The 27,170-nt window shown below is 52.3% G+C and overlaps 1 protein-coding gene and 1 long non-coding RNA gene across 6 annotated transcripts in view; both read left to right on the top strand.

The window, feature by feature from the left end:
• The first annotated feature begins 30 nt into the window (after positions 1–30).
• Positions 31–5,141, top strand: LOC148672017 (uncharacterized). 2 transcript variants are annotated; one of them, XR_015935631.1, is made up of 2 exons: positions 31–455; positions 4,409–5,141. It is a non-coding gene; the product is annotated as an uncharacterized LOC148672017 (long non-coding RNA). The 2 variants fall into 2 exon arrangements; XR_015935632.1 differs by lacking the exon at positions 4,409–5,141 and adding an exon at positions 934–1,449.
• An 87-nt stretch (positions 5,142–5,228) lies between these two features.
• The window catches only part of arhgap35a (Rho GTPase activating protein 35a), a 51,398-nt gene continuing 29,456 nt past the window's right edge, over positions 5,229–27,170 (top strand). Inside the window, exon 1 of one of the 4 annotated variants that reach the window (XM_088627298.1) lies at positions 5,229–5,817. The gene's annotated coding sequence lies outside the window, so the exon portion shown is untranslated. Of the gene's footprint in view, positions 5,818–6,551; positions 6,690–12,059; positions 12,279–25,331; positions 25,816–27,170 lie in introns of those variants that run through there. The other 3 variants (XM_088627301.1, XM_088627300.1, XM_088627299.1) reach the window with 3 other exon arrangements.

Genomic DNA, 27,170 nt, shown 5'->3' with positions numbered 1-27,170 from the left:
ACAACTACCAGAAGACACTACGATCTTAATGGTGTCGTGGGAAATGATGTTTTTAGACGCAGGTCGCCCCTGGGGACAGCGTTGTGACAATATCACGTGAAATTTTAGCTGAGGTCAGCTTAGGCGTTTTTAGTGGATGTGAGAAAGCGGACATCAGATATGAACAGCTGAATTCAAGTCATTTTCTTAAAAATTCGTAAATTTTCTTATTTAAAATTTCTTGCGCGTGCTGTGATCCACATGAGTACGCAAAATATCGATAAGATCTGACGAATTTTGAGCAAAATATTTTAGCGGGGTTGCAGTTCTTTGATTTTCTTCCGCGGTATATAACGTAATACCTCAAAGTAACAGCGGCGCCCTCGCAAGTCGCGTCTTGAACCATTTGCTGTTCAGGCGGTATTATTGCACAGGTGAACACGGGCAGACTCGGAGGCGAGGACTCGAAGGAGGGGGTAGGTATTGATCCGAGGGTACAGGGCAGGTCTCTGCGCGGGTCATCGCTGCACCGCGGATGCCGTGGGAGTGACGGCACGTGACTGTGGATGTTATCCCACAAAGTCCCGGAAGATCGCCCTCGAGCCGCCCCGAGCCCACTGAGGCGCACGAGGCACGGAAGATACCAAAAACACGAGCTTTATTTCTCTGCAGAGAAACCGATAAATAACTGGCTGAAATACAGCAGTACGACCGTTAAATGGAGATGTTGTTGTTTTTACAGTGGCATGGGTGATTTGATAATGTGTTTTGTATTACCCACTCGAAGCAGTGAAATCAGTAGACGTTTGGAATGCAAGAGAAACCTGCTTATCTCCCCGTGGGTACAGAAAACTATAAGGAGATGTAACACTTGTACATATGTGTAGTTTTCGTATGTATGAATACAGTCATATATGTGTGCACACACTAATAGACACTCATTTATATATTAAGGAGTATGAAGGTAGCCTGTCCACCTCGGAGCAGTTGGGCACACACAGTACATCCCCGCGACAGCAGAGGGCAGTAACGGGGCGGCGCATTCTTCGGGTATAAAACATGGGCAGGGATGATGTTCGACCCCCTGGAGAGGAGCATTTCGAAACAGCGCTTCCTTAAGCAGCAGATTTCGCAGCCAAGCTGCAGTTCCTTCGCAAATCACCCGAAATGGCTACATGGACACACAGTTTTCACTGTATTCATCATACTGCACTACTTGGACATAATGTATTGCACACACCCTGGACACACCACAGCTCTATTTATATTGAGCTCTGTCTGAGTTTATCTTATTCAATTTCTATTGTACTATTATGTATTATTATATAACCTTATTTTGTCACTTTAATGATGTGATTTTTACCCCCCATCCCCCCCAGTGAGCTCGTAGAAAATACATGTCATTGCCAGCAACTACTGCTGCACGCTGTATTGTTGTGCATTTGTTAATAAACTTTGACTTTGAAACTTTGACTTTGACTGTGTTCAGGCAGTTCACAGTTCTCAGAATCCTGAAAGGCAGGAACAGAACCGCCGAGCTGACTGCCTCAGTCTCGGCATCAAGACTAGGACCTGGGACAGCAGGCGACACTCAGGGCTGAGAAACAGCTGACAGTCCTTTACACCAAGAGTCACAGGGGTCTGGACAGAAAGCAGACGAGTCAGCTGGAGCAGAATCTCTGTGATCCCTTCAGAAATAACAGGATGAGCCTGTCGGATCGAGTAAGCTGCTAATAACCCCACAGGCACAAAAGAATAGTTACCCCAAAAAGAGGAGCCAATCTGGCCCATCTAGCCCATGTAGTCCCACTTCAGTATTTATTCATAAGATCTTCCTGCTCAGTCTTTCTCATTTTGTATTTATATTCTTTTACTACCTGCAAGCAAAACCCTGCAGCCTGTCTTAAACTTCATCTGCCAGCTGCTTGCCCAGTACTGAGTTTTACCTAAGCCTTTTGGAATTCCATTTGCTGTCTCTCTGTGTCAGACCTTTTATTTTGATGTTGTCTGCAAACCTGACTATTTTAAAAACTATACCTGAGTATTGGGCAGGCATTGTTATCAAGTCGTAGTGGATGGGCTCCTCTTCTCCGTAGCTTTGCTCCTGCTCGGAAGCGGTTCAGATGTCATACACCTCCAGATCCGAGTCGTCCAGAGGCAGAGCTGCCCAAGCGGTTGGCCACTGGGAGAAAGGGTTGGGCCGGAGAGGTGCCCTCTCTGCTGTACTGGGAGCTTGTTCTGCAAAATTGTTTGAATTCAGTGAAGCGTCAGTGCCAGTTCAGGACTTTCTTAAGACCCCAGGAAAGCAAATCCTGTCCTATTTAGGACTGACTCTTCTGATACACAGAGCGGATATGAAGTCATTTACCCAATGGGCTTGTGGGGTCGTGTGGCCTCTTGTCATTGGTATGTTTGTCAGTGCGCTGGCCTCGGGAGCGCCTCTGTGCCTGGCCTCTTCTTGCCCTGTGAACTGCGCTGGCTCGGCTGTCCTGTGAAGGAGTCCTCCTCCTGGAGCTGATCGCAGAGTTTCTAAAAGCTGTCTGAAGACCCACAGAAAAAAAACCTGCCAGAATTTGGGAGTCCTTGCAGGTTCCTGAAGAATCCGGCGTGGAACATCCTGAAGGATAGCTTTGACAGGAAACAACATGCAGGATTTCTGCTTGTGTCCTGCAAAAGTTTTTGTGGTGTGAGTTGGAAGGAATTGCTGACAGTTTTAAACTAGACTACGTAGGAAGCAGCCTGGGTGACAAATGGTTTTGAAACTGATGAAACGCAGATTTGAAATCGCGTCCTCGCGAGCTCAGGTTCAGAACACATGCACAGAGGGAGCAGAGTAAATTATACTGGAAGAAAATGGAGTGCATTTGTTCAGACAATTTCATTGTCATTCTAACCTCAGGAATTTCGCAAGACACAGCTGTAATGGTGTTGGCCCTGGAATTGTTTACTGGTCATCAGGATACAGACCCAGCACTGAGCATAACCTAAACAACCCTAATTACTCCTCTGAGCCTGTGGGGCGGCCACATCGCGTGGCACTGCGTCACGGCCGGGAGGACGCTGTGCAGTCTGGGACCCAGCGGGACGGAGAAGAGGGTTCCTGCAGGAGGGGTGGTGGGGGCTGGACTGGGGGGCTGTTCCACGTGCCAGTAAATTTCACCCCGCATTTCTGAAGGTGGAGAGGTGAGGCTGCTTAGAGTGTTGAAGCAGAAAGGGCACTCACACAGCGCGCTTGCTCTGACTCTCTCAGCAAGGGTAAATTGAAAGTCCTGCCATTTCAAAATGAGCACCTTCCTCAAGTGGCATGTTTCACTTTTCCCATAGTGCTTCAGGAGTCAATAGCAGCCTTCTGCATCACTTCTTCAGGCATGGCGTTAGCACACTGACAATTGCACCACACCACCCCAGCACACTGACAAACTAACCACACCACCCCAGCGCACACAATCACACCACACCACCCAGCACACTGACAACAACACCACACCACCCCAGCACACTGACAACCACACCACACCACCCCAGCACACTGACAAACTAACCACACCACCCCAGCGCACACAATCACACAACACCACCCCAGCACACTGACAACAACACCACACCACCCCAGCACACTGACAATAACACCACACCACCCCAGCGCACACAATCACACCACACCACACCACCCCAGCACACTGACAACCACACCACACCACACCACCCCAGCACTCACAACCACACCACACAACCCCAGCACTCACAATCACACCACACCACCCAAGCAGACTGACGAACTAACCACACCACACCAGCGCACACAATCACACCACACCACCCCAGCACACTGACAATCACACCACCCCACACCACATCACCCCAGCACTCACAACCACACCACACAACCCCAGCACACACAATCACACCACACCACCCCACACCACATCACCCCAGCACTCACAACCACACCACCCCACCCCAGCACACACAATCACACCACACCACACCACCCCAGCACACTGTCAACCACACCACACCACCCCAGCGCACACAATCACACTACACCACCCCAGCGCACACAATCACACCACACAGCCTACAATCACACCATAAACTCCCCCGAATACTGCAGGATATAGGGACATACTCCTGAAATTGCAGGTGCAGTTAGGCACCTATAGTACCTGACTCTAAAGAGTCTGTGTGGCCCTGGTTCCAGCCGCAGACCCCGAGATCGACTGAGATGAGCTCTGTCCTCGCTTCCTTAGGAGCTTAAAAACAGCAGCTCATTTTTACTGTGTTGGTGACAGGAAGCAATCAGAGGATGTCACCCAGCTCTCTGTTCACATGCACACGACCTGAGACTCGAAACAGGCAATTTCTCCTGGGCGACAAAGGTCAGGGCTTTTTAATCCTTCTTACGTTTATATAGTGCTTTTCTCCGCAGGCATTCCTGAAGCCCTCAACCCCCCCGTAGGAGACACGTAGCAGGTCAGGGGAGGAGGGAGAAACCTTCCGTGAGAATCGGGAGGGGCGCTTTAGGAAGGTCAGAGAGCTCAAGCCCAGAGTGCGGGATAGGCGGGACACTTGTTACGAGCCATGCCCAGGATCATCAATAACCACCTCGCCTGAAGAACAGCACCTGCAACAGCACAGTGGCCTGGTGCGGAGGGCAGCGCCACCTACAGGGCTACCAGCGCCACTGACAGCAGCCACCTGGCTCTCCTCAGGGGTCTCCCCTCCCAGTACTGCACCAGCCTTGCTCAGCTTCGGAGAGCAGGGTACTCACTGGTCATGCTGTTTTTTTTAAAGAAAAAAGCTACAGAGAGAGTGCTTCAATTTTATTAATTTTTTAATTTAATTTAAATGAAAGCCCATATGTCTTACAAGGAGGTCTGTAGTCCTCTTTGGTATTGGCACCAAGGGTAGAACAGAAGAGCTATACCCTTTCCATTCTATATCCATTACAGAAACAAAAGTTTTACTTCTTAGGATATGTAGGAAAATTGGAAGGGGTGGGGTGATGGGGTCAGAAAAAGAGCATGAGCGATGAAAAAAAAAAAACTGGGGAAATTAACTTTTTTCTCAACGACAACACATGTAATTGAATCGTTGGAGATTACAACATACGAAAACATCTGTAGTAAAATAAAATAATAATTATAATAATGATTTTCTTCAGACGATTTTCCGCGAGTCAGATGTTTTCTGTGGGTCCGCTAGCACGTACGTGTGTGTGTGTGTTTTGTGTCAGTAGTTCGGTCTGCTGCTGCAGTTGTGTACATGCGCCACTGGGCGAGTCTCCGCTGTGGCCCAGTCTCTCTCTTTTCTCTCGGAATAGGAGGAGAGAAAGGGTTTGGGAGAAGGCCGCCATTATTGGGAGCTTAAAACCTCTCAAGTCAAAGGCTCGTATCTGAAAAAACAAGACGAGGGGCATGCGATTTCCGGCGACAGAGAACCGATTTGCAAATAACAGAAAAAACACTGAAACACAGGATCCTACTGCATTTTGAGGGACAACAAAGGAAAAATTACTAACTCAAAACACAACGTGGTGAACCCTGACGAAGACACTGAAACTGGCCATTTTTACGCCCCCTCTTCTTTAAAATATGATTTCCTCGTGAAAGAGCTCTTGAGGTGCACAGGGTGGTTTTGTTGTTGCTGCTCTAACGCCCAAGGGGATCGACCAAAGAAAGGAAAACGTCAAAGTTCCCAAAATAAAATGGATAGCCTGTGATCCTGCTCCTTGGACGAAGCGAGCAAAGCGAACCGGGATTTCTGTGGCGAGTCTTCTCCGATTAATCTATCGGACCGGCGGTCCAGGCGCAGAGCACGGCAGCCAGGAATGCGATGGTATGTACGGCTCGGGGTCTGCTTACAGGAGGGAGGAGAGCCGGAGCAGAGCGAAAATCTGGCTTTTCAGTCGGTGCTGCGTGCGTCCGTGGTTCGGCGAGGGGCTTGGGAAATGAAATTGTGTTAAAAAGTGGTGAAATGTGCGAGATTGAATCGGTCTGCGTGTTCGTTTGCTTGAGCAGGCCAGCGCAGCGAGCGCAGGGCTGGAGGCTTGATGTCTGGCTGATGTTGAAATTATTTTTATTCACGAGAAATTGCTTTTGTTATGTCGCTGATGTCGATTCTGACATATCTGATTCTGTGAGGGAGGACGGGCTCCCTGCATTGAAAACAACCGAACAGCTGCGTGACACTTTTTGCTAATTTAGTGATGTCTATTTTCATACATTTGTAGTCTGTTTGGGCAATTTGAGCTAGAAAATGGGCTGCGTCTCACTCTGCTACGGAAGGGTCTCTTTTCTAACGTAGCTTGCGCTGCGGCAGGGACTGTTTTAAATAAATATTTGCATTCAATGCACACCACTGGATACAAAGGGCATTTGTGGACGTTTTACGAAGTGAGAACGGTACAGAGCAGGCCGTGGGTGCCGGGGCAGGCAGTACGCGTTGAAATCGGATTTATTGTCGTTATTCTGCATGACAAGGGGGGTTGGATGTAATGTGTTTCATCATCTTTACCGAACCCTCTCCCCTCCCCTTCTGCAAGAGTTTCCCTCTAGTAAAAGTAAAAGGGCTGTTTGTTGTTGCCGTTACGGCTTCGGCAGTCCCCAGCGAGTCGGAACCGCTGCGGCGGTCCAAGGCGACACAGCGACACAATGAAAGTGTCTGAAAATGACTTGAAGCCCCCCCCCCCGGCGAGGACAGAGGCGAAGGTGGGGGTGTCGCCTCCCGTGCTGAGGCTCAGGAAATGCCCCGCGCGCCGGGGGCGGAGGGCAGGGCGCGAGGCATGGTCCCCAGAAATCCAAGACGCGCTCGCGCTCGACCTTCTTGACCAGAACCGCAGCGCGCGGATTGGGATCCCCGAAAAAAAATGACGCGGGGGGCCGTGGGTCGGCAGGGTCCGAGCAGCCCGGGGCTGGAAACGGGGGAGAAATGGAATCTGCCCGATCGCGCCACAGGCCCGGCGTGTTTGCTTAAGCAGAAAAGTTTCTGGCGTTTCTGAGCTTTGTAACCGAGAAAGGGGAGGGGAATCCGCCCCATGGTTCTGCTTTAAACACGAGTGGCGTTGTTTCGCGGAACGTTGCGAACGCCTGGCTTTCCCGGCGTCTTGTGGCAATACTGTAGCAAGCGGCGCCGCTCGATGGCTACACGTCAGGCTCCTCTGTGGAGCTCGCCTGCTCGGCGACGCGCGTAAAAGCGGAGACATTGCCCTGTTTTTTATGGGGTGTTATCCGCAGCGTGACCACTCCTCAAAATGTCTAGAGCTGTTATTTACAGTAGGGGACGGTGTTTGGCGTTGTGGCTGCTTGGGCGGACGCTGTTACCCCGAGAGGACACCGGTCGATCGCATGTTCGGGCATGTCGGCCCGGCTCAGACACCGCCGTCCAGCCTGGGTCAGTTTTCCGAGCGAACAGGAACAAGGAGGAAAGAGCGATTCCCGAGAAGCGCTGTTGAAACGTTTCTGCCACGATTGTTTTATCTCGTGGAAAGGGTGTGGGCATGCACACAATCACCGAGGTGTGACCTATAAGCTTCTTGATATACGTTTTACTTCAGTCCGGAGATCTGTCACTCCTAATCCAAGTTTGTGCATCGCACAAATTCAAGAAATTAACTCGGGCAAACGGCAAGTGAGCATTCCCCGCGTTTATACAGCGCTGTTCATGCCAGAGGAGCCCTGGCGTTTGACCTGCACCCCCACTCTCACCCCCCCCCCCCCTTACACACCGTGACACGGGATCTTGAAGGACCAGATAGTTGGGACCTTAGTGTAACACATTGCCCGCAGGATGGAGCCTGAAGGGAGGGTTAGGATCTGTACGTCTTTAGCATTTCCTCCTGCTGTCAAAGACCTGAGCCTGTGGTTGAGTGAGTGACTCCAGAGTCGCACCCGTGTTCGCTGCAGCACAGGCGGGTCCGGGGCTCTGGCTCGAGGGTCTGGAGGAGGGGTGTGGGTCTCCATCTTGCAGGTAGAAGACGCTGCAGTCCGGCACCCGTAGGACTCGCTGGCAGTCTGACCTAGTTCTGCTTTCCTGTCGGCTTGCGAAGTTGCAGTGTGGAGACAAAGGGCCAATCTCCCAGGTTCCCCGCGCAGGGCGGTTTCCTGAAAGTTTATCCCACAGTGGCAGAGAAGTAGAGGCTTTGTGTTGCGGATGAAGAGATTGTGGGGACGGGCTGGCAGCAGAGGCCAGCTGCAGATGATGGCGTGGAAATGGGCAAACATCTTTCTTTAAAAGCTGACACATTTTAGAATTTGCCTCCATCTGCTCCCTAATTGGTCATCAGCAGGATCAATATCGCAGAGAGGCTGCGATCCGGCGGGAGCGGAGGCCGGGGCAGCGGTGCAGGCCGCGGTGTGACTGATGAAGCTGTCCGTGCTCAGCTCAGCACTCTCCGCGGCTCCTGGCACACCCGCGGTCCGATGGAAGCGTGCTGCTCTCGAGGAGGGGAGCAGGCTGGGCTTTGAGTCTGGGTGCTGGCAGTCGGGGGGTCGGAGGGAGTCCTGGTGCCGGACGTGTCGCCTGGAGCAGCACTGTTCAGCGGAGCAGCAGACGGGGGCTCTGGGAGTTGTGAGGAAGGGTGATGCTGCCTGTGATCTCTGTCACCAGGGCCTTGTCATTTCTCATGGACACCCGAGCTGGGCTCACGGCTCAGGCGCCTGAGCTGCTGAGGGCTTAACATTGGCAACAGAAGATCAGGATTGATATCCATAATTATTTTACATCTAACTAATGTCCCATCAGAGCCATCCCTCGAGTGTGACTGTTGTAACAGACTCCAACACTGTCTAACCTGTTCTGTCCACACAAGCGTGGCTGAGACCTGCCCTGTCATCCTGCCCTGTCCGCGCAGGCGTGGCTGAGACCTGTACATGTAGAACACAGATGGATAGACATAAAAAAATGCAGGTTTGAAACATGCAGTTGCAGACATTATATTGAAGGTGTTTTGAAATGTGAAAGTGGGCTTATACCTGAATGGTGGATGAAAGTCGACTGGTATGCAGGCCTGTTTTATTTTTAAATAAATAGGCAAGCTTGGTGAAGCACTGTGTAGGAGAGCTTCTAATTGCAGTTGCAGGCGACACTGTGACAGTCGGCTCGTGGCGTGGTGAACAGCCACATGGGAATCGGAGCAGCCAGAGTTCAGCGCAGGTCACCGCCAGCTCGTCCTGGGAGGGGTGAGGGTTGTGATATAGATTTCCGTGCTGTCCCAGAGGGATTGTCTGGGAGGAGGCATGGCTGTGTACAGTGCTCATCACAGGGTGTTGTGACAAGCCTGCGTTCGCTAAGGCGAGGAAGTGAAAGCAGCAGGCGTCTGGGGAGCCAAGATTTCTGTTCCTACAGCCTTGTTTCACACAGGATTGGAAATCCTGCTTCCTGACGCAGCACAGCCTGTAGGCGTGGAGGGTCTGGGTGTTTGTCTCCTCCCGAGTGACTCTGCGTGTTTAACACTAGCAGGCAGCCCAGCCCGAGCTCTGGTGGGCCAGTGGGTCTGGCTCTTCTAGGTCTCCTGTGAGCTGCAGGAGTCAGGCTGTTAATAACTGAGATGCAGTGAAAGCCCGCAGACATGGCGCCCCCTTCAAGACCAGGGCTGCCGCCTCCTGAACTTGCTTGGTGGGTTCTGACCGTTGTCCCGGTGTCTGAGGCCAGGCCGCTGATCCGCAGTGGCAGACTGCAGTCCGGAGGTTTTGGATCAGTGCTCAGATGGGCTGGGCTGCCCTGTATCCTGGGAATCTCCCGCCTGTAGCCGAGCTCCACTCCTGCAGTCCTCCTCTGGCTGTGCTGGGGGCCAGGCGCTGCTTTGCTTCCATTTAGCTCCTAACCACCAGACAGGCTGGTGGGCTGAACGACTTACTCTCACCTGTTGGTCCCACAGCCGGGCCGTGTGCTGCACTGGCAGGCCTGACCCCTCTCGCCTCTGTAATGAGGGCTTGTGTGCGAGTCTGCAGCTCCTGTACACTCCTGGGCCTCGTGCTGCTGGGCACTGAGTGTGGTACTTCACTCCGATCAGCACCAGGCAGAGTGGGACCCACGCAGCCGGGAAGCAGTGAAGTTTGTATGATATCATATCGGACTGCTCGGCAGTGGAGTGACGTGATTACAGTGGTGCAGCGGCCACTGGCGTGTTCAGGAGAGTAAACATTCACAGCCCGGTCATCACTCTGTCACATTTCTAACTGTCACTGTGGAAAATCAAGCAGCACCAAAACAACTGGGAATAGTTCTGATAACAAAACACTTAAGGAACAATTTTTCTGTTGTTGGTTCTCTGCAGGCTAAAATCCTGTCTTCTCTGTGTCCTGGCACCTGTCCTGCTGTGGCAGGAGTCCTGTGTCTTGAGGAATCCCTGCCAGGGCTCTGAGTGGTCAGGCTGTCAGGCTGGGGCTGGTATAGGTCAGGACATGCAGCTCCAGTGCAGCCCTTGTGCAACCCCTGCTGCTTGAGCTGCTGCTTCCTGAGAGTCCAGACAGCCCTGGCCTGGGCTTCATCAGCTGTTCTCTTGAATTCCTGTGCAGAGTGCTAGTAACGTTAATGTTGCCTTCTTTTCTGTTTTGTCTGTTCAGTTTCTGCAATAGGCTGGCTGTTGGTAAAGCCTGGAATGGATCAAAGTGCTGTGCAGTAGTCTGATTGCCGTGTGGCAGCGATGAGATTTGAAACCGCTGATGCTCAGCAGCACCCCCTTCCTCCTGGGGTGAGCAGGGTGTCTGGATAATATTCAGCCACCTGTGCGTGGGTGTATAAACGTGCTTCCTCTCAGACTGCTCTGGGCTGTGATTATCACACATCGTCGCGTCTCCTCCTCTGGGTTCTGTCTCGTCTCCGGGTTGCTGTTTGTCGTATTTGTCCTAAAGCGGGAGCAGAGAGGCGATCAGCCGCCTGCAGGGCCAGCCAGCAGTGGAGCAGCGTTGTGGAGAGTCGAGCTGTGTTCATGTGCAGCACGCTGCCGCGTCTGCCTGCTGGGCCGAGCCGACTGCCCCGAGAGTGAGGGGGCGAGAGGCTTTCCTGTGCTGTGGTGGGAGCCGTTGTGGTCTTGTGGAAAGAGAAAGAAAACCCAGAGACAACGTTCGTGCAAGTGTGGGGTGTACACTGACCTTCTGTCCCAGCAGCCCCTGGGCCGGAGAGCACCAAGCATTGCCAGCGGAGAGTGAGATGTGGTCCTGACAGTCGTTTCTGGAGAACCTGCATGCTTCCATAGGATTAATGCTTTGTAGTGCAGTGCAGAGAGGGATCCAGCCCAGATCTTGGGAACATTCCACTTTTGCTTTGGATCAGATCGAAGCTTCGGCCCTGCAACCCAGTTCCAGTCCAGTCAGGACACAGCCACCTGTCTGGATCAAACACTTTGACAGCCGTCTTGGCTGCACTGTTCCCCTGTTAAATGGGTTAAATACATGTGTGTGCTTCTGAGCACCAGGACCGTGTCCAGCTCCTGTGATGTTAAAGGCACTGCTGTGAATCGGGTCTTTTATTCATTGTGTCAGCCTGGCGGCTGTGTGGACCTCCTGCAGGTTTCGCTCCCTTTCTTTCCTGGCCCTGGCTAGACTCCTGCTGCAGAGCAGCTCTTGCAGCCACACGCCAAGAGTTGTGGGAGTGTGAAGCAGCCACGCTGCCCATGCCGGTGTCTTGTTGAACCGGAGTCTGCAGCGGGGGAGCCTGGGAGGGTCTCGCAGTGCAGTGGAGCTCTCCTTGGCCTCCCTCTGAGGGAGGAGGTGTCCTGCAGGTCTGAGTGCTTCCATGTGCGCGAGTTGCTGCTCCCTGTGTGCTGGAGAAAGGGCCGCCCAGGCGCAGGGATTGTGCAACACGGCCGGAGGAGGAGGGGAGAGGGAGCCCAGCAGAGCAGCCCTGCCTTTCCAGCGACACTCAGTCAGGGGGGTCTGACGGAGGGGGGAGGCGGGATGAGGCGGCGGGAGGCGGGATGGGGCAGCGGGATGGGGAGGCGGCGGGAGGCGGGATGAGGCAGCAGGAGGCAGCAGGAGGCAGCAGGAGGCAGCAGGAGGCGGGATGAGGCGGGATGAGGCGGTAAGAGGCGGGATGAGGCAGCAGGAGGCGGGATGAGGCAGCGGGAGGCAGCTGTGCAGCTCTGCTCTGCAGGGTGAAGCCCAGGGTTTCAAGCCCCTCTGTGGAGACTGGTGCTTGTCGAGTGTGGTTGTGCTGCTGTACGTTATCTGGGGAGAAAACGACATTCCTGGTTAAGTCGTTTGAAAACGAATGATGTGTGTGGGCGGAAGATTATCTTCTGAAGGAATGTCAAGCCAGCAGCGCGAGCCCTGTTGAAGATTGCCTGCTGCAGAAGAGAGGTCAGTCGCTATTCACCTGTGCCCCGTCAGTCCACAGTGCTTTAGAAAAAACCTTCATTTTAAGGTCAAGTGGAGGCTTGTGAAAGTATGGTTTGAATTTGTTTCTTGATTAGTAGGGGGTCTCGGTGTTGTTTATTTCTGGTCTGGGTATGGGGCTGAAGACTGGCTGCCTGTGACTGGAGAATTCAAGCCTTATTTATGGACGTTATCCCAAAAGAGGCACAACTGATCACTGCGCCTGCGAGTACAGTAGTAGTTTCCATAGAGCAGGAGTGTAAATTAGAAGTGTTCTTCTAACTTTGCAGATCATAGAAGAACATTTAAAAAGCACAACGCCTTCATATGCATTTGAAACAAGTGTCATGTTGGTTCAGAAACAAAACGGTGATGTGCTTGTTCATGATCTCAGAGAGAGAATCTACTATTACCTGAATCTCCTGTCTTGTTCTGATGCTGGAGGAGCCTCCTCACCCCAGCCTACGGAGAACTGGAAGATTGAGAGCACGGTACTGGCCCAGTTCTGTCCTGCGGGGATGAGAGAGGGTAGCGCGATGCGTTCTTTAAGCTGGTACTGATAAAGCGAGACTAGTGTTTTCACATGCTTTGAAACTTGAGTGTCTGCACAAAGAGACTCATTTTAGTGTCATGACCAATGTGCTAGGTCATATACCATAATTCTTCCAGTTTGTTTCCCCTTAATCGAGCATGAGTGGTTTAGATAAACCTGCCAGCAGCCAGATTTGCGATGTGGCACACAAGTGTCCTGTGTGAGTAGTGAGGGCCAGTAAATCAAACCTCCTGCCATGCGGGAAGGCTGGTGCTCAGCTCGGGCGCCTTCTGCCTAGGCTTTTTCAGCTACACAGCGGCAGTATCGGGAAGAGCCGATCCAATATAGTGCTCCTCAGCAGCCCACAGCCCCATGTTTGATGACCTTACAACAGTAGTTATTGTATTGGATGTCTGTTTAGGCTATTAATCGATTTATTTTTCTGAGACGCATGGTGTAAATTTATAGCGTGTTCTTGCTGAGCTCCCCAGCTGTGCAGAGAGAGTCCTTCCCTCCAGAGTGAATGCGAGGAAGTGGGGTGGTGGGGGTGTGGCTCCACACTTTGCCAGTGGGCTTCCTGTGCATTGTGTGCCATTAATTGGCTTCCCCCTGTGTGGGCACAGGCCTTTCCACCGGCTGCTTTGTGCCAGGTGATTAGGCGGCACGAACAAGCGGGCAGCAGAGCGGAGGAAAGCTCACCCAGGGGGACGCTGGGACCAGGGCCCCTCTTCTCTGGGCTGCAAGCAGTCTAATGAGTCAAGAATCCTGTTGGCATTTGTCTGAGACGATCCTACAGCAAGAGCTTGGACAAGCACTTCAAGAAGTTTGCTCCAGGCTCACAGGACCCTGAACGTAGATTTGTTCTGTTTTCCTTGAACATGAAGATGAAGAGTGGGACCTGATTCTAAAGAATAATAACTCTCGAGTTATTCTTAGCGCTTCTTTTTCCTACTCAATAACCAGCAGCTCCCAATTGTGTTTCACAAACAGTGTCTTTGCTCAAGCGTATTAAAAGTGCTGAGTGTCGTGTGACCTGGAAGTCTGTGTTGCATTGTTGATCTCTGAACTGTCCTCCATTCTCTGAGCTGAGCTCTTGTCGCTGGTAGCCTCACTGGCTGCCTGTAAAGATGCCCTTTAGCCTGAAGCAAAGGATCATGGGTGATGTAGTTTTTTGTTATTTCTAAGAATCTGCCATTACCTGAATTTCCTCTATCACAGTGAATCATAATGATAGATCTGTTAAGAAGTGCCAGGCATGGATTATTTAATATTCTTTGTTGACTGGGTTTTGCTAGTATGACTGCTCACTGTCAGTGAAGAAGGAATTTAGAAGATCCTAAACTCTGCACGCTCTCAGGGCTCAAGGGGGATCATGTGTTCACTGGACCAGACCAGGTGAGCAGAAACAGTTTCTACATCAGTGTTGCCTCAAGTGGTGTCTCAGTGTGGTTTTCACTTGAGCATCGAGGAAGCCCTCAAGCACTGATGATCACACACGGGTTTGCATGACAGGTCTTGATTCTCAGATTTCCCTGTTACATTTTAGCTGACAGCTATTACAGAACTTTGCCACAATTTTCCGGTTATTCAATTATTTAAATATTTTTAAATAGATTTTTTTTATATTTTGAAAAATGAGTGGTTCGATGAGTTAGCCGTGTATACGACCTTGAGTCATCTTGACAGGGAGAAAATGCATGTGATACATCACGAAGCTCAAAACAGAGCACACCCAAACTCAGCACAGAGGTGGGGGGAGGGATTGGGCCAACATCTGTCCCATTGTGCTGGGAATACTCCTCTTACTACAGCAGTTCTCTGAATGAGACAATCTTGGCCTTGTTCTGTTGGCTTCTGTCTGTGGAGTTCTTGATATTGTGTCCACACCAAAGTCCACATTTCTTAGCATTCTCTAACTTCTGCTCACGGTGATGCTGCCTGCATGATGGAGAAACGACACAGATGGGCGAAAGCTTTGAGTGGGCAGACTCTCCCTGTTGCGCTGCTGGACAGCTTGTCCAGTGGTCCAGTGCCCATTGGAAACTGGCCTGTTTGATCTCCTCTTCAGAGCACAGGGGTGGAGAAAGACATTGCACTGCTAATGCATGCTATCATTACACAAGAGGAGCTAACAGATCTTCACTGCCTCCTCCAGGTCATTATAGTATCATAAGGAGTTTCGAAGGACTTTCTAGAATTTGCCGGCCTCCCTGCAGATGAATGGTTGGTCCAGCCTATTGTAAGAGGGACAGTCTGCTGTGCCTCTGCAGCAGCACCACACACCCAGCAGCAGTGCGAGTCCAAGGACTGTGCAGAGACCTGCTGAGTGCGTTAATATGCTCCTCGCGCCAGAAGAGAAAGGAAAAACATCTTTTCAGCAGGTTAACCGATAATACTGTCTTTTGCATGGAGGTTTAAGCCACGTTAAGCCTCTTAATTAGGCATAATCTACAGGCCCCAGACTGAGGTGTAACTAATGATGTTCACAGAAAATCCCATTTCAGTGTAAAATTGGAAAAGATGGACGATGGCTGCTGGCATGCTTTTCTTAAAAATACAGGACAGCAGGACGGTAGGATTCAAGGCTGGAATTGAGCAAAATGTCTCATTTCTTTCGGAAACTCTGAGCTTGTGAGTGGGCTTCAGGAATGAGTCGGATGAAGGTGTGTCGTGATTGTGTTTGGGCTCCAGTCTGCAGGCTCTGCAGTGTCTTCTGGGGGTCCTCTCAATTCCTGGCATCAAGAGCTGGCCAGAATATTAGGAACCCCCAGACAAAACTGCAAGTCCTAGTAGCAAGCAATTCTGTGCATGGGTAATGTAGATTGAGAGACTCCCTTTGCTGGCCAGAGCCCAGCACTGGAATGTGTTCTTCAGTCCCAAACTTCATTATCCCTCATTCAGCCTCAGCTTGGGCTTCTCCCGTCAAAACAAGCAGGGATGAGGTGGAACCTGGAGGGTTTCTGAATATTGTGCCCGTCCAGCTGTCAGACTCGTGTACCTTCTGTCAGAGTGGGAATCTGGGAGTGTCAGTGTTGCAGCTCAGACTCCTGCTTCCAGGGGGACAGATTACTGCTGCACAGCAGTTTGATCCATTTTGGTTTTTCTGATCTTTAGGCTCCTGTACAAATTGTACTGATGAAGGAGAGATGCAAATGCTGTCAGTCTGAACTGTGCAAGATGGCTGATGGTGCTGATTTGCGCCGGAGCTTGGGCTGGTACAGGCTGGAGAGGGCGGCTGTGTGGTGGAGACCTCTTCCCGGGCCTGAGCTCTCCCTGGGACTCTCCCTCAGGACGGCTGTGCCAGGAAAGGACTGCTTAGGAATGCTGATCTCATCCAAACCGTGTGAGAGCTCGTGGCTCTCTGGGCGGAGAGGGGAATCAGGCGTTAACCCCCTTTCTCCTGGAGTGCCTGGGTGTCCCCTGAGGACATTCCTCCTCTCTGCATGACGCTCAGGCCCCCAGCTGTCCGCTGGAGTGTGCAGTCAGAGGGAGTTCCGGTCATGGCCACCACAGTGGTCCTCACTCCAGTCTCCCACCGACACTCACAGGTCTGTACAGCCAGGCAGCCCAGAGAGGTCCTCCAGTACCTCGCCTCCTCACTGCCTCTGTCCTGATCTGCCACGAGCGGGGGGCTGTTCCTGCAGAGGGGTCGCACTCTTCCTGTCCTCTCGCAGCAGCAACCCTGTTCCCACACAGCGAACCCCTCTTGTTGTGCAGAGGCGCACCGGAGGCTCGGTGGGGGGCGCAGAAACTGGGGGCGCGGCTCTCTGGCTGGTGACCTCTGCGTGCTGTGAGGCCGGCCGTGGCACGCAGGGAGGCTCGGAGGAAAGGAATTCGTGGAATTTTCCTGCAGGATCAAGTTAGAAGTTCATACATTGTCATTTTTTCTTGTCATCTTTTTGGAAGTCCCCTGTGAGGGTGGATTGTGCTATAGTTTGTCCTGCTCTATGAGTGGGTCTTCTCTGCTGATCAAGCTGCTGCGCCGAGTGGGAAAACTGGGTGTCCAGGAGTCAGAGTGAGAGTGAGCACTTCTCCAGTCCGGCCTTTCCTGACCCCTGTCTTCTGCTCTGTCTTCCTCTCCTGGTCTGCTGTGTCCTCTCAGTCCCAGCCTGAGCGCTTATGTAATACACGTTCTGTTTTCCGAGGCCAGATTTGCACAGCTCTGTTGAAAAGATCATTTTTTATCACACACTCTAAATGCACTGCTGCATTTAGAAGCTTGTTAAAGTCCCTCGGGCTAGTCACCCGTTTCTTTAATCAGCACAACTTTACAGCCGCTCGTTATTTGCCCATAATGCACGGCAGTACTTTTGATCTCGGGGCTTTTTGTAGTTGTGTTTGTTGGCTTCCAGCGCTCTGGAGGGGCGAGAGCTGCGGTCCTGATGTGGGAGGTGATCATTACACATCGTCCGAGCTTTTCTGTGTCACTGCTGTGTGGCTACGAGACCTGACTCTGCAAGCCTGCATGTGTGCTGGGCACGCAGAGCGGTGTGACACAGGATCAGGGACGCATGAAGAAGGGTGACATCCGGCACATCTGGGCCATTCAGTAGTTAGTAGTTGATCCAAGGAACTCATCCAGCCATGTTTGAACATGCCATTTATAGATCTCAGAATCCTGAAAGGCAGGAACAGAACCGCCGAGCTGACTGCCTCAGTCTCGGCATCAAGACTAGGACCTGGGACAGCAGGCAGCACTCAGGGCTGAGAAACAGCTGACAGTCCTTTACACCAAGAGTCACAGGGGTCTGGACAGAAAGCAGATGAGTCAGCTGGAGCAGAAGCTCCGTGATCCCTTCAGAAATAAGAGGATGAGCCTGTCGGATCAAGTAAGCTGCTAATAACCCCACAGGCACTGCAGGCCAGATAAGAACATAAGAAAGATTAGAAATCAGAGGAACTCTTCAGGCCCATTTAGCCTTTTTGATAGTTAGTAGTTAATTGATACCAGGATCTCATCCAGCTGTTTCTTGAAAGAAACTAAGATTTTGGCTTCATGAACATGGCTGGACAGCTTGTTCCATACTCCCACAGCCCTTTGTGTAAAGAAGTGTCTCCAGCTTTTGGTTTTAAATGATCTTCCTGTCCTGTGGTTTGTGTTTCGCTGCCCATTCTCAGGAAGTCTGGTGGGTTGATTGTCAGTGACTTTTCGGATTTTAAATGCTTGGATCAGGTCCCTTTGTAATCTTCCTTTGCTCAAACACAAAGAGATTCGGTTCTTTCGGCCTGTCGGTGTAGGGTGGGACACGTCTTTGAGCCTAGGAAACTACTGATCACTGTTTGGCATCAATTACTGAGCAGCAGCTGAGGTAGCTCCCAGCAAGCTCCTGGCCATGCTGCCTTGTGTGCGCTGTGCTTCAGTGTTGGGGTGCAGTCTGTCCCCCTTCTGTGTGCGGTCCAGGGCCGAGGCGGTGTCCCACACTGCCGTTCCAGTGGGGAGTTCCAAGTTAAAGTTTGTCTTTGTGACAGTATGACTAAGCGTGTTGTGCTGGTCCGAGACGGCCTGTTCGTGTGTTTAGACACAAACTCGCGCTCCCTGACTCACTTGCCCTGTGGGATCAGCTTTCCTGTGCAGATAGACGGGCGTCAGTTTGCAGTGACACGAGGTCAAAGGGATTGCAGTTAAACAGTGTAACTCATGCAGGGGTGTGCAAGTTCTGAAAGCAAGAGCTGTGCCCTTATGCAAGGAGTGGTGGGTGTCTGTAACAAGCTGCCCAGCAAAACTCCTGGAATCTTCGAGGAACTTTCTGTGTTCACTAAATGACCTACCAGACCAGCTCAATAGCCTGTCTGAGGTCACTGTTCAGCGTGGAGCTGTTGGAATGCAGTTCAGGCAGGTAGGGTGTGTGCTGGAGGCTGTGCAAGAGGAATAGATTAAAGCACGTATTTCAGTGCAGGGGAGGGGCAGAGGAATCTAACCGGTTATTTCTTCATTCCTCTAAATGATCCTTCATTTGGAGTTTTGGCTGTTCTCAGTTGTCCCTCCTCCCCCAGGAGCGCGGAGGAGCGGGGAGACTCTGCCCACTTTCCGCCGCTGTGGTTTGTGAGGCTGAATAGAAACTGGATGTGGTCAACCAGCCATTCCCCGCCGGGGCTGCTCGGGCGCGCTCACCTTCCTCCACGCGCGTCTGCAGACTTGTGATCTGGTTTCTCAGTGTGGCTGAGGGGCTCAGGCCCTGGACCGTGCTGAGTGGCAGGGGGCGACCTGTGTAATTCATCAGTAGCTTGTCGATCACACGATCAGTGGGCTCCACCAGAAACCGGTCCACTCGGGACCTCCAGGGGCTCAGCGGCTTACCTGGCCTTGAATTGAGGTGAGCTTGAACCATCAGGAGCGCTGAGTGTCCCCCTGAGCACGGACAGCAGAGCGAGCACCCCAAGATCCCGTGGCCCTCGCCACGCCTGTGACAGACAGGCCGGGACAGCTGAGAAAGAGCGCTTGTAGCCCGTCGCAGAAGAGCGATGCTGAGAGCTGAGGGAGTGGTGGGCGTGTTCGATGCAGGTCTTCTGCATATGTGTCAGGGTGCTGAGCAGCGCCGGCTTTTAGCATTATTGCTGATTCTGCACAGTAGCGCAGCTCTGCGCTCCGAGATGAGACTGTGCCACTGTGCTGCACTGCACCAGCTCTCCCAGGGCCAGCAGAGTGCCTCTTTCCCCTTGTGCCTTGAACAGGTTCTGGAACTGTAAGAAGCCTCTGAGGGCGGCAGAGTGCTGGAGCCTGAGCTCTCCTGACGCTGGCCTCTGTGTTAGGCAGCTGGTCAGGTCCCAGCTTTCTCATTCCCAGTAATACTGAGGGTAATGAAGGTCTGGGGTTAGGTGGCAGGTCTTTACGAAGGGTTACGGTGTCCTGTGCTGGGCGCGCTTGTGTAAGCAGGAAACACGCTGCACACACACAAGTGGAAGCACAGAGCACAGAGCCAGCCAGGGTCGGGAGGGAGAATTGGGTTGTGGGGTTCGGAGAGGCGTCGGTCTCGAAAGCCATGTCCCAGTGGGGACGACACACTGATGTCTGTGCTGCAGAGGAGGACCACACACACACACACAAACACAACACAACACAACACAACACAAGAGCATTGCTGGTCCTTTCTGAATGCTCCCCCAGTGACTCGGCACCCGCTGAATGAGGGGGCAGATTCTCCTCTGCGTCTGCAGTCTCTGCCCCAGCTCTTTTTCTGGCCCCTGTGTTCAGCTGGAAGTTCAGATTTGGGGTTGAGATCGCCGAGTTCCTGTTGTAATGTTGAAAGGTTTGATAAGATCATCCAGGGATCCTCTTTTTCCTCTCTCTAGACTAAAATAACAGATCCACGTCAGCGTGTCCTACAATTCAGTTAGTGTTGAGGCTGCTCTTTCTCTAGAGGCAGTGGATCCAGTGTCCCCTCTAACGTGGTGCCTGGTACGCAATGCTGCCTTTATGGACACAAAGCGAGAGGAGGCTGTTCTGCACAAGCTGCTTGTCTTCTGCTATCTTCATGTTCTGTACTTGAAAGCTTCCCACAGCACAGCACAGCCTCTGCTTTCTGTCTCGAGTCCCAGGCCATGTGCACTGCTGATCCTCAGGCCCCCGTGCTGACCTAGTCACTGCCTGTCAAGATATTGCCTCCGTGAGTCCAGTCCCCACGGAGTCCTCCCTGCTCCAGGCAGCAGAGACTCCGTTCCCACACCCAGCCTGAGTGTGACAATTCCTTCAGGCCAGGACGAAGGCAGTGCTGTGGTACCTGAAGCTGCCTGCAGTACTCCAGCTGCCATCTCGCCGTGCACTGTATCATTTTGACATGAGCTCCCTTGATTTCAGTTCTTAATTCTTAACAGTAGGTCCAAGCGTTTTGCTGGCCTTTTCGTTACTTGTCCACAATGCGTAACTGAAAACGGTGTCAGGTCAACTCAAACCCCTCTAGATTGTTCTCACTGATCAACCCTGCCAGGTCAGTACCGTTAGTCGGTTGGTGAGCTAAGGTGTCCGAATATGAAGTTGGTGTGACGGTTTCTTCTCAGTGAGCACGTTTTGAATTCTTACACAACACTAATCCTTTTCATGCTGCACCTTTGCTGGTGTTGCTTTACTGTTTCCTGTTCATTGTCTATTAAAACACTCCACTGAAGTCAGTTCTTTTTAAAGGTCTAGGGTAATATGTAATAGGTTTGTAAAGTAATTCTGTGACCATTTAGCCTTTTCCAAACATATTACCAAATAAACACATTATTTTATTGTTTCTGTCGTTTTTTGCTTCTTGCAAACACCCTGACTTTGTAAAATCCTGTCTTTAAGGCACAGAAGTGTCCTGTGGCTTTTGCAGAGATCTTCTGTTGCAGCCTGTCGGTGGGATTCAGTCAGTGTCAGTCAGCGGTCCCGATGACGCGCTGCTGGAGGTGGGGGGGGTCTGTGGGCGCCCATCACCCAGGGGTCTAATCCTGACTGCCACCACCAGCATGAGCTGCTCTCCGGGCAGCAGACCCCAACTCCAGCAGGCCTGTGGAGGGGGGGGGGCAGCTGAGGGCCTTGAGTGACATCTAGTCTCCCGGATTTCATTGGACACCGTGCAGTCTGGGGTTGTGGGGTGAATTATGCCATTTTCTCTTTAGTACAGAAGCCGGGAAGACTCAGTGCAACGTGCTATGGTTTGTTTTGGCCAATTGGGATCTGTATGCAGCCCCTGTTTTGCACAAACCGTACAGCAGAAGCAGGAAACTGCCGTGTAACTGTGCTTGAGTTTCATGCACTTGCCCGGGCACATTTCCTCAGCGAGGGAACAAGTCTGGAACAGACATGGAGGCAGTTAAGTGCAGAAGCCCTGCAGCCCTGCCTGGAGTGGATTGGACAGCTGTGCAGTGGGATTCTCATTGGTTCTTCTGCTTTAGCATGAGGGGGTTTGAGCCCAGGAATTGCAGCAGGCAGAGCTGCACTGACCGCACTGAGGGTGGCCTTGTCCTGCTGTGGAGTGGATCCCATGTCAGTGAGGTAGGCTTCATTTAGAACAAGACAAAAAATGTATTGTTGCAAAAAAGATACTGATGCTCTAGAATCACTCCAACTAGATGTATTGCAGGTCTTAAGGGAATGTGCTACACTGACAGGCTGAAAGAACTGAACCTTTCTGCTCTTGAGCAGACTGCGGAGGGACCTGTTACAAGTACTTAAAGGCAACAACAGAGTCACCCCTGAGAACTTCATGAATGAGTCAGACACGAGCCAGGGGGCCCAAGAGGACACTGTGCAAGTGAATTTAAATCCGGTACTCAAAGGCACTTCTCCCAAAGGGTAGTGGGTGTATGGAACAAGCCGATCCTCTGGCTGGAGGAGATCCTGGGATCAGCCAGGTGGCCTCAGGTGCAGAGCGATCAGGCTGCTCTCCCCCTGCTGTAGTCTTGAATCTGTGGGAATGGGATTCTGGGGCATTAATCACTCCTGCCGTGCAGCCGCTCGGCACTGGTGGGATGCGGGTGGAAGGAGCCGCAGGGATTTCTGTGGCGGGCTAGGAGGGAGGAGGCAGGGGCTGTGCGGCAAGGGGCGCTCACTGGGCCTGTGCTGCTGCAGCGATGCTCCGCGCCTCCCCTTCGTCACCGGGCGCAGGAGCGCCGAGCGGGCCTCGTTTATCTCGCTTCCTGCGCTCACGGCTCAGGGGTTATTTTTGTAAACTCTTTCCAAGCAAAATTAACTTGAACACTAAAACCACAGTTTGACCCTTCTCGGAAGTCTGATATCGAGAATCCCGTTCTGCAGCTTCCCTCCCACGCGAGCGGCGGGGCAGATAGCGCGGGGCTGTGCCCTGACCGCGGGCGGCCCAGCGAGGGGCAGGCCGGTGGCACAGCAGAGCGCCTCTTTCTTTCCGCCGAGTCAGGCTCACGCGCCCCTGCGCGGCACAACGAGACGTTCCAGGGTTTTCTAAGGTGTTTTGATTGAATTGATTGAACGATGCTTTTTTTAATCCAGAGCCCTAAAACAAAGCAACAAGAATGAAATATCCAGCACCTGGTATAATCTCCAAACACAGGAAAGGTCCAGCGCAGTGATCCGAGGATCCAGCTGTTTCTCAAAAGGAGCATAGGTATCAGCTTTAACAGCCCGGCTGGGTATCTTGTTCCACACCCCCACAACCCATTGTGTAACGATCTGCTCCATAATCTCTGTTTGAAGTTCACTGCACCTGAGCTTTCAGGGTCCTCTGGCTAATGGTTGACTGATGACTGTGCCCTGGTGCACAGTGGCTGAGGGCTGTGGGGAGGCAGGCTGGTCAACAGCTCTTTAGCTGCCCTTGAATGAACTGTGCACCACTGTGGCCCTGGGGCTTTCAACAGGGTGGCAGGGGAAGAAATTACTCACTTGCGTATTATCTGGTGCCCTTTGCCATTACCTGGCAGCACATGGAAACGACTCTGAGTCTTTTATTTTCTCTGAGCGCCGCGCAGGCCGCAGGGGTGTGGGCGCAGACCAGGCCCGGAGAGCCAGGGAGCTGTGGAGCTGTTCTGCAGCTGCGCTGCTAGGGGTTGAGAAATCATTTCTCTCCAGGGCGGGGGTTTGTCTGGGGTCTGCTTGTTGGTTTATCTGATTCTATCAAGCTGGTTCCTTTTCTGTGTCTTTAAGTTTACTCTTGTGTAGAGTGTTTTTTGGGGAAAATGGACAAATGTTTCCTGCGCTCTGGGGGTGCTTGACCTCAAATGACCTGAGCCCCTCCCGCAGGCCCCTGCCCTCGTGCCCAGGGTCTGCTCAGGGGGCCGCAGTCCTCAGACTCTTATATGGCACCCTTTTCAGTCCACTTGGTGTGATCCAAATGAGCTTTGGAACCACCCGGCCTGGCAGGGACACTGTTCCTGGTTCCCTGACACACTGTTCAGGTTTGCTGGTTCTTCCAGCCGGCCAGGCCCAGAGCTGTTGGCACCGGCACCGATCACCCTCGAACCCCAACAGGACAGCTCTCTGGCCTGACCGGAACTAGAACTGGTCTTGGAACTGTCCTGGGACACCTCACCAGGAGGAGTGCTGGTAGGAGGGTGGGATGTGGTCATCAGAGAGGGTGCTAACACCCAGATGGGGGTGCCAGTATTTCAGATTGGGGTTCTCCTCTAGTGAACCCCCGAGGGGCTGGGAGCTGTTTTTCTTCACTCCGTTACAGAAGTTTCTTTCTCCTCTCTCCCTGTTAAACCTGCATGATTGTTTTTCTTTCACACCCTTCTTGCTGGAGATGTTATCGCAGCTTTTTTGATGTTCCGAACCAGCTGCCTCCAGGTCATTCGTGTGGGCGTGTTCGCTCTCGCCCCCGTGCCCCCAAACCAATCAGATCCCTTCCCTGAAGGAGCGGGGCAAGTGAAAGCAGAGTCCCTTTGCTCCCCAGCTGCAGCGCGGCGAGCGCTGGGGTCTGTGTGGGTTTGAGGGGTGTGAGTCCTCTGTCGGGTCTGCATGTGCGCTGGGCTGCGTGTTCTGGTCCGGGAGCTCCAGCGTGGTCCTGCGGACCTGACCGGGTGAACAGAGCAGCCCAGCTCTTGGGAAGGGTCACAGACGAGAGGAGACATTGGCCTGTCCAGCCTGTTAGCTAGTTAGGAGCTAATTAATCTTGGGATCTCTCTGTGGTCTCTTCAACTTCAGCAACGTACCTGGGTTGCCTGTTCCAGATTCGCACAGCCCTCTGTGGAGGGAAGTGCCTCCTGTTCTCAGTTTTATGTGCATTTCCACGTGTGAGGCATGCGCCATTTCTGAGCTGCTGAACAGTGCCTTTCCAGTCTAACAGTGGTTCTTCGCTGCAGCCTCTAGCTGTGCCAGATCAGTTGGCATTAGCAGGGAGCAAAGCCTGAGCTGCTGTTAACCAGAGGCACTTCAGTTCCAGCTCAGAGCAGTAGTAAGAGGTGGTACCAGCTCTGAACAGAGGAAGGGGATGATTCAAATACAGTAGGGAGGCTGCATTCTGGGGTTCTATTCCAAAGAACCCCAACTCCATTCTTTTCTCTCCACTGGCTCTTCTTCTGCTGGTGCTCAACCCAGTTTGGGTTTCCCACGTCCTGGCTAGCTCAGCTAAATGCCGTGTTTCTGCTTCCAGGACATGAGTGTTGTTAAGAGATCTGATCTGAATTTATTAGAAAAGCCACTACAAGATTCACAGTGGTATAGCGGGAGGAAGACCTACTGCAATTAGGTTATGTGCAAGATCGTAGCATGAACATGAGTTTTCATATAATTGGGTTCATTGCATGTCACCACATGTATGTACACGGTTACTCGAAGAGAGTGCTTTCACCCCCCTTGTATATCGATGTAGATGTTTCTGCGCGTAGGGCTGGGGAAGGAAAGTGTTAACATGCCTGCCTGCCTGCTCTCGCTGGCAACCTGCCTGATGCACACCTTCCTCATTCCAGGGCTTTATATCTCCCATAAAAAAAGACTCCTGTGACATCACTAGGCCGGACCCGGCCCAACTCCGTTGCTGGGGGTGACGGGTCCCTGATTGGTGGAAGGCGTGTGAGTGGAGGGAGGGGGGAGGGGACTCTTTCCAGCTGGCTGGGAACTGTGTACAGTGCGACAACAGGGACACATCAGTCATGAGATACAGAAAGTCGGCTAATAACAATGTGCCGGAGCTAATCACAGGCATTTAACAGGGGAGGTCGTAAACCTCCAAGATTAGGGCAGAAAGGATTGTTAAAAAATTTGATTAAATAGCCAAGGTGGGAGGGTTTGAATGACGGTGACATTAGCTGTTAACGAGTTTTATCTGTGTGAAGGTTGGGGCGTGGAGGTAAATGTCAGGCTGCTTCATTCAGATGAAAAGTTCTTATTGTAATGGAGCCATAAACGGACTTTTAACGAAACGAGAATCAGCACCTCTGCTCAGTGACTTGGCTGCCGGTGCTGCTGTCCGCCGTGTGAGAGTCGGGCAAGGGCTGGCTTGGAGTTCATGGTCGTCCAGAGGTCAGCGTGGCGAAAGCAGAACCAGCAGCAGCCACCTTCCTGCAGACGTCACTTGATTTCTTCAGTACGTCCGCGTCGGAGGCTTGTGAGATGTAGGTCTGAGTACAAATCTTAGTACTTGTTAAAGTGCATGTCTCCCTCAATCTGTCTTCCCTGTCATCTGCTGTTTCTTGTGTTTATGTTTAGTACCTCAGAACATGAGAGCAGTCCCAGACAAGAGGAGCCATTGGACTCATCTGGCCCATAGGTAGTTTGTCATGAATTAAACCCAGATGAGTTCATTTAGGTGTCTACTTTAATAAAATGGCTGGGCAGCTTGATCCACACTCCTACCAGTCTGTGTGTACAGAAGTGCTGCTTCTTCTTGTTTAAAGTGCTTTTAATTGCACATTCACACAGTTTCCACTTGTGCCTGTTGGTGTTTTTTCTTGACAAGCGATACCTCTGGCGTCCAGTGATTTAGAGTAGCAGGTGGTTTAGCTCACCTTACATTCGCTTCTTTACTGCTTCGTTCCTCTTGCAGTTTTTCAAGATGATTGTAAAATGCAGCTGTGAAAGTCACTATATGAGATATGGGCGTGGTTCCGAGCATCTGGAATGCAGCTGTTCCTCAGTAGCTTTGGCAACAGTAAGGACGCACCCGAGAGCTTCGTTTCTTTCGGTCTCCTGACTGCGTCGTCGTGTGTAGTTGTGAGCGAGTGCCTTGTAGATCAGCGCCTTCATTAGCGAGAGACTGCGAGCAGGCTTCTGCACGTGCTGTGGGACCTGGGTGTGTCCCACACACAAGTGTGGTTGTACAGCCTGCTGCACCTAGCACCTCTCAGCTGGTTTGTGCCTGTAGTCAAGGCATGGGAGGGCCTGCTTCATCAGTTTGCTCTGGGTGCATCTCTCCCCAGGGGAGCTGAGTTACTCCAGCACATGCGAGAGTCAACCCCAGTGGCGTTGCTCCTGGCGGAGAGCTCTGTGCACGCAGGCTGCCCTGAGCGCTGGGCTGGTCCTCGTACAGTTCACATGGAGCACCGTCACCGGCCGACGACACAGGAAACGGGTGGCTGGCTGAGATCCATGAATCCCCACGCAGTCGCACACTGTCATATCCGGCTTAATTGGTTGCAGGAGTCCATGGTGCAGTGCTTCCCGTGTGCGAGAAGGAGCGCGGGAGAAGAGAGGCAGCCGATCAGCCTTCCTGTCACACTGGGAAGTTCTTTGCTTCTCTGTTCCTGCAGCCAGGGCCCAGACTCAGGGCCCAGGAGAGCTCAGGCCTGAGGATTCGCGAGCCGCGAGAGGTGGGGTGAACCTGTGTGAGCCGGGATAGGAAGCAGCCCTCGATGAGTTACCCACGGGGCTGTGCCCTTCAGCCTTCGCAGGATTCCAGGTGTTGTGGTTCAGTGTGGTTCAGCCTAGCGGCCCGTGAGCTCAGGCTCTGTCTCGACCCAGCTGTGGAGCT

This window comes from Lepisosteus platostomus, chromosome 4, assembly GCF_059453375.1.
Source record: "Lepisosteus platostomus isolate fLepPlt1 chromosome 4, fLepPlt1.hap1, whole genome shotgun sequence".
NCBI classification, from domain to species: Eukaryota; Metazoa; Chordata; class Actinopteri; order Semionotiformes; family Lepisosteidae; genus Lepisosteus; species Lepisosteus platostomus.
This window is presented reverse-complemented; position numbering and strand designations above follow the sequence as displayed.